This window comes from Diceros bicornis, chromosome 35 (assembly GCF_020826845.1).
Source record: "Diceros bicornis minor isolate mBicDic1 chromosome 35, mDicBic1.mat.cur, whole genome shotgun sequence".
In the NCBI taxonomy this organism is placed as follows: domain Eukaryota; kingdom Metazoa; phylum Chordata; class Mammalia; order Perissodactyla; family Rhinocerotidae; genus Diceros; species Diceros bicornis.
Window position 1 is genome coordinate 25655496 of NC_080774.1, and position 7939 is coordinate 25663434.

Consider the following 7939-nt stretch of genomic DNA (forward strand, 5'->3'; position numbering starts at 1 on the left):
CTAATCTACAAACTCCTCATCCATCTCTAGACCCTGCAGGGTCAGAAGATAGTGTCCCATAACTTCTTAGAGAGAATCCTCCATGACCACTGCCTGTGACCCCCACCCCAGTGCTGTCCCTGAGGTTCACTCAGACTCTCCTTCCCTCTGTTGCCAAGTATTCATTCCAATGACCCAATGGCACCAGCCCTTCTCACCCCTCTTCCAGTCAACACTCAAACAGTCAGGGGTCCTCTGCACCTTGACCCATGGAGATTCCATCATGAAATCCCAGTCTCTTTTTCAAGTATCTCTGTTTCTATGCTGCTAGAGTTTGGTTTTAGATTTCGATTTCTACATTCAGCAGACATTATTATGTGATTCTCCTTTCCTGTAATGTCTATTGCTGGGATGGTTCAAGATTCTCCTGATGTGAGGCAAGCAGTCTGGATGTGTTCCCACTGTTTATATTTTCTGGAAGAGAGAGTACAAAATTGGAATTAGGAAACTGTGCATTTTTCTAAATGGAGAAACACTTTAATGCAACCAACTTGAATGAAGTTTCAGAAATATAAATTGAGGAATAAAAGAAAATTACAGGGCTCATTTGTAACTGTGCATCATGTATTGGAGAAAGGGACATGAAACATAATGTCAAATGTTTTGAGAAGTGTTACTTAGCCAATTTGTTGTGACAGCATTCATAAAATTCATATGAACAAACTTCTAGAGTAGGAGTGCAGGTTTCCCGCCTGGGGGACTCTAGGTATGAAGCTGAGAACTTTTCACCTGCTATCAAATCTGACCTCCCCGCTGACAGAGTGACAGAGTGGAGGGCAAGGTGTCCATCACCACAGAACCGCTGCAAAGGGTCATCATAGGATTTTCAAAGTGAACACAAGCCGCACACCATGGAGTCTGCCTGCTGCTACCTGTGTATGTTTTTACCTCTAGTAGTGTGTCGCTGAAGAGTAAATAGTTTGTTTAAAAAATGGAATACCAGTGTCATAATTATTGTTCTCTGTGTCTGGAAACAAGTTATATGTAGGAAAATGACCTGCACCACAACTATAAAATTTCAGAGTGAGGAGCCTAAAAGTTGACGTGATGAGAATAAATACAGGTACATTTTTTATTTGAAACACCAATCCACCCATTTCTACCATTTCTGAGTCCTCTGACATTTCCAGGAAAAATAATTTAAAATTTTTTCCAGATAAATGAAAAGCAGCAAATGGTATACATTTCAGTTGTAAGATGAATGATTTCTGAGGATCTAATGTACATCATGGTGACTATAGTTACTAATACTTTCTTGACTACTTTAAACTTCTTAATAGATTTGATCTTAAGTATGCCCATCCAAAAATAAATTTCTATGTAAGGTGATGGATGTGTTAATTAACTTGCTTGTAATCATTTCACCGTGTGTGTGTGTGTGTGTGTGTGTCTATATATATATATAATCATGTTCTACACCTTAAATATATATACTATTTATTTATCAATTATACTTCAAAACATTTGGTAAATAAAATCATTAGAAATTCAGTTTTAAAAGCCATATTTATCTAATAATTATCAAATTATGTAAATTCTTCTCTCACTGTCTCTATATATTACCTACTTTTTCTCGCTGTGCATCCAAGACTATGTACTTAATGAACTTCCTATCTCTATGAATTCACTGAGCAATCTCTTCATTGTGAGGGTGAAAGGCTGATTATCACTGAGAAAGTAATAAAGAAATATCACAATATTTTCACTAGTGCATTTCTGTTGTGGTGAGTATGTTGGGTAAAAAATAATACACAATTATTTTGTAGATGGAGTATTATAGATAACCCCCAAAAAGTAAGATTAAATGTACATTCTAGTTAATAATTTGACATTCAGTCACACACATTCTTATGCTCTGTTGATGAAAACTAGCCATAGGAAGATGACTGACTATACACAAAATATGTGGAACAACTGAAAATTTTAGGACAAAAATGAGAGAGTTGCCAAGTTTAAAACAAAGCTGGTATCATTCATGGTATGAAATACTACAGTACAAATGCCCGTCATAGCTTTCTACATATATTTGTGTGTGTGTGTGTGTGTGTGTGTGAGAGAGAGAGAGAGAGAGAAAGAAAGAAGAAAAGGGAAAAAAATAGAGAACATATACGTTCTGAATATTTTCCTTGAGAAGGTGCATGGTGGGGATGAACAGAGGCAGCTGTGCAGATCCCTGGACCCCTACCATGACTCCTCCTTGAAACAGCCCATCGCCACAGCTCCATCCACTCTAATGTGTGGTCCATTGTCATCTTCTGATGTGAGGGTCCCCCGTGGGCCAGAGGATGCTGTGAAACCTCCCTTCACTTGTCACCCAGCCACAGCTCAGTCACTCAAAGCCTACTTTTGGTGTCTCCTGGGAGTCTCAATCCTTACCCCCTCCTCAGTCTCTCCCTCCTACCAGGGTCTCAGCTCCATCCTAAGGACCCTGCCCTCTTCAAGGAAACCCAACCCCTTGGTTCTTAGGTCTCCAGCCCCAGCATCATCCTGGGACAGCTGTGGTGAGAGGTGGGACCCAGAGCAGCAGACTTCTGTCTTTCTGATGATAAAACATGGCCTCTTCTCAATACCTTCCTCACTTGTTCCTAGTTGATGGACCCCCATCCCCACCAGAGGTGGATGTGAGAGGAATAAAGGGGGCGGGTCCAGGGGCCTGAACCTGCCTCAGTGGAGAGTGTGGTCAGAGAGAGGCAGATCTCCTCTACCTTCCCGAACAGTGATATGTGGCTGGTCTCTGGGCCTTTGTCCTTCTGCTGTGAGAAAGCAGGACACATTCTCCCTCAGGGGCCAGTTCTCAGGGCTCTACCATCCACTATGTTAACAACTGAAGGAGCATCAGTGAGTCCTGCATCTGAGGAGGTCACTCTCTGGAACTGAGGGTCGGTGTGGTGAGGATGTTGCAGCCTAGTGAGGGGCCCTGGGTGAGGGTCCCTACCCTTTGTGAGGAGGGGGCCCTGGGTGAGGGTCCTTCCCCTTTGTGAGGAGGGGCAGTGGCAAAGGCAATGGTCAGGTAAGGCCTTCCTCTTGCTGAGGCAGGATATTGACACTGAATTCAGACATGGGGCAAAGTGCACCAGGGTCAGCATGGGGCACTGTGGGCTTGTCTGAACCACAAGCAGTGAGACCACAGCGGTTACTCCAGCACCTGGCTGCTTAGCTGGTGCCCTCTGCTCAATGGTCCCTGGGTGCCAGCAGATCCTTCCTCCTAAGCTCACAGATGAGCCCACATCAGGAGTTACCAGCTCCATGTCATCCAAAAATAAGTTCCAAAGCAAAGGGGATTGAATCTTGGTTCACAGACAGGCTGGGATCACAGGGAGCATGGGTAGGGAATAATTTGAATGAAGGGCCCCTGCTCCCATCAGAGTGAGGGAAGAGATGAGAGATATTTGGGCATCTCTGTCTCAGCTGGGGGATAGAGAGAGAGCTCAGGAGGTGTCTCCACCATGGTCTGGACCCCTCTCCTCACTCAGCACACTGGATGCTGGGGTCAGGTTAGGGTCCCTAGGAGGATACACGGATCTTTCTTTCTCCTTGATGCCCAGCGTGGGTTGTGGGCAGGGCCCTTACTCTCCATCTCTGTGGCTCTGTGTCCCTCATTTCAGGATTTTGGGCATGGTCTTTGCTGACCCAGCCATCCTCGGTGTCAGGACTCTGGACCAGGAGGTCACCATCTCCTGCTCTGGGAGCAGCAGCAACATTGGATCCTGTAATGTGTGTGGTTCCAGCTCTTAGTGGTGCTGTGGTGCTGCCCCAAACTCTGACTCTTGGAATACCAGGCCCTGAAAGTTTCCAGATGATTAGCTGTCTCCAAGTCAGGCAGTGTGGCCTCTGTGACCGTCTGTGGGCTCCAGCCTGAGGACGAGGTGATTCTTACTGTCACACATATAAGAGAGACCTCAATGCATACACAATGCTGTCTGCCCAGGAGGAAGTGAGACATAAACCACTCCCTGGGGCCCCTGACGACACCCTTACTCCCCTGTGATCACTGTCACCTCTGTCACCAGCATCTGAGAGTTGGGGGCCCCTGCATGGGTCTGTCGTTCTGAGAACGTCCCCTCCTCTGATCCATCCAGGCTGTAGACTGAGCCATTCCTAATGACACACTCTCTGCCTGGTCTCGTCCTCACAGGCAGGAGCTCCTTGTCCAGGGCACCCGGTGTCTCCAGTAAGACAATGGTGGGGACAGAGGGAGGCTGATTCCAGTCATGTCAGAAACAAGAAGGACTTAGAGGCTGCACTTGAGCCAACACAGCAGCCTCAGATCTCACACGGGTCTCCAGCTCCTGGTGATGACAGTGTCATGAAAATAAGTGCATTAAATTTGGGGCTCTGGTCTCATGAAAAACTGAAAGAGAAAGTATTCTCCATTTTTGGACTTGTCATGGACCATCATAAAATTCTGTGTGTGCTCTGAGGATGCAGCTGAAAGACAAGCTGCTGGGGCTGCTTTGTGGTGACAGGGACATCCTTCAGCCTGACACCTGCTTTGTCTAGAATCCCAGCTGCCCTGGGTCCCTCTCTGACATCAGAAGCAGCTTTATAAAGAGCGTCAAGACAATAGTGCTCCTCTAACTGGAGGGCTCAGGTGTGTCAGACAGGCCAGGTGGGGTTGGGGTATGAGAGCATGTGGGATACTGTGGGACAATCCTGAGACTGCTCCTCCCAGGACCCAGGGTCATCAAGAGCCAGGGCCTCTGCCTCCTGGGTCAGCTCCTCTCCTCCTCCTCTTCCTCCTTCCACCCATGAGAACCAGGACAGGGAGGCCAGGAGCAGACAGACAGTGAGGGCTGATCTGAATGTGGCCACTCCGCCCCCATGAGAGTTTCAGGAGATATAAAGAGACTTCGGGCAGCTCCCTCTCCACAACAGAGCTTTAGGGATCAGAGCCTGAGTCTCCACTGTGACCTGGGCTCCTCTCCTCCTCACCCTCCTCACTCCCTACACAGGTGAGTGCGACTTTACCTGGGGGGTGGACATCCACACCCTGATCTGCTCCATGCCCCCAATCCCTTCACAGTGAGCTGGGATCCTGCCCTTACACTTCTCTCTGTCCCCTACAGTGTCTGTGGCCCAGGCAGGGCTGACTCAGCCACCCTCAGTGACCAAGTCCCTGGGACAGACGGCCACACTCACCTGCACTGGAAACAGCAACAATGTTGGCAATGAAGGGAGCATTGTGGCTGCAGCTTCGCCTGGGCCATGTCCCCAAACTCTGGACCCTTAAGAATAACAACAGGCCTCCGGGGTCTCTGAGAGATTCTCTGGCTCAAGGTCAGGCAGCGGCGGCCTCCCTGAGCATCTCTGGGCTCCAGCCTGAGGACGAGGCTGATTATTACTGCTCAGCGTGGGACGGCAGTCTCAGTGCTCACACAGTGCTCCAGGCCAGTGGGGAAGGAGATGCAAACCCTGAGCTCCCGCCCTCACCCAAGCACTTGGGGACCTCACAGAGCACCATTTCACTGCATGGGAAGGATGGGGACTGGGTTCCAAGTGGCAATAGTATAGACTATTCAGGACTATTAAAAATAATAATGTGAGGGCCGGCCCCATGGCTTGGCGGTTAAGTGCACGCGCTCTGCTACTGGTGGCCAGGGGTCGGATCCCGGGCGCACACCGACGCACTGCTTCTCTGGCCATGCTGAGGCCGCGTCCCACATGTAGCAACTAGAAGGATGTGCAACTATGACATACAACTATCCACTGGGGCTTTGGGGTGGGGGGGAAGGAGGAGGATTGGCAATAGATGTTAGCTCAGAGCCAGTCTTCCTCAGCAAAAAGAAAAAAGAGGAGGATTACCACCGATGTTAGCTCAGGGCTGATCTTCCTCACACACACACACACACACACACACACACACACACACACAAATAATAATAATAATATGAGTGAAAGAGACTGGACCTGCACAATGAACAGATGTATACAGGCAACATCACTGCCAATATACTTGTGGCTATGTAAGTATGTGTACCTTCACACACAATAATAATTAGAAACAAAAAAGGATTTCAAGGTTTAAGAAAGGGAATATTTAGGGGGCCAGGCCCGGTGGCTTAGTGGTTAAGTGCGCGTGCTCTGCTACTGGCAGCCCAGGTTTGGATCCCGGGCGCGCACCGAGGCACCGCTTGTCCGGGCATGCTGAGGTGGCGTCCCACATACAGCAACTAGAAGGATGTGCATCTATGACATACAACTATCTACTGGGGCTTTTGGGAGAAAAAGGGGAAAAATAAGGAGGAGGATTGGCAATAGATGTTAGCTCAGGGCCAGTCTTCCTCAGCAAAAAGAGGAGGATTGGCATGGATGTTAGCTCATGGCTGATCTTCCTCACAAAAAAATAAACAAATAAAAGAAAAAAAGGAATATTTATTTTCCCAGATTTTTATTGTCTTTTTCCATATGGAGGTGTTGGATTCACGTTCTCAGAGGGTCTACCTCTCCAACTTCCAGTGGGCATTCATGAGGGTCACCAGCAACCGGCCTCTCTTTTTCTCAGTTTGGCCCATACCCTGACCTCTGACTCAAGGGCTCTTCCTCATATCTGCCACTGAGACCACTTGACCTTCCCTAAGATCCCGACCTATATATCACAGCCTTGTTCGGGTTCCTTGGCCCAACCCCTCCATGCACACCCCAGCATGCACACAGGGCAATGTCACCAATGGTGTGTTCCTATTGCACCTGCTCACTGTCTTCTCACACACCACGTACAGTGTCTGCTACAGCAGGAAAGGTCAGAGCTCTGTCCAAGCTGTGGACGCAGATTGACAGGTTGAAAATAATGATAGTTTTCCATTGAGATAAAAGCCCAAATGTGAGAGCATCTCTATCACCATGGTGGACCTAGAAAGGCATTTCTCTTTCCACTCTCTTGTGAGTAACATCAGCAAAGACTACTGTATAAGACAGCATTCTGCAAGGTGCGCTTAGGGATATCACAGTGGTGGAGGATGTGGGTGCTGTGGCCAGCAGGGGGAGCAATGTAGTGTCCTCAGAAGGGGTGTTGACGAGATAGCTGGTAAACCCCTCAGTGGCCTCCTGGGGAGTTGGGCAAACTGTCCTCATTGATGTGTGACTTTTCTTCACTTGTGCGGCCCCCATCATCCTATAAGCTATTGGATATTGCTGTCTGACCACATTCCTTCAAATTTGGGTCATCTCCTCCTTTTTCTCTATGGAGTCTTTGGCCAAATGATGTTGATTAGAGCTGACAGACAATGAGAAACCAGAATGCATTTCCAAGGAGGAAGTGAGCTCCTGGGAAAGCAGCACAGAGGGTAAGACACAGATTGTTGACACAATCACCACAGTGGAACCTCAGGAGACAGAGCTCTGTGGTGTCTCCAGGATCCCATGGTGTCTTTCTCTTTCAGTCCCTTATACAGGAATCCTTTGCCAGATTTTAGGGAAGGGAGCCCCTGGGAACACAGGACCTGCCTTCTCCTCATTTCCACAAGGAACAGGTGCTGTGACACCAGTCTCACAATTCTCTGTCACAGTGTAGTTGTCACTTGGGCAGAAGGTCACCACTCTCTGTACTGGAAGCCTCTGTTATATGGTTTATTCTGGCTTCCAGACAGAAACCCCATAAATATGATGATTGAAGGCCCGGCCCGGTGGTGCGAGCGGTTAAGTGTGCGTGTTCTGCTGCGGCAACCCGGGGTTCACCGGATCGGATCCCGGGCGCGCACTGACGCACCGCTTGTCGGGCCATGCTGTGGCGGCGTCCCATATAAAGTAGAGGAAGATGGGCACGGATGTTAGCCCAGGGCCAGTCTCCCTCAGCAAAAAGAGGAGGATTGGCAGATGTTAGCTCAGGGCCAATCTTCCTCACACACACACACAAATATGGTGATTGACATTACTTAGGATGCAGCCTGAGTGGGAGGAGATG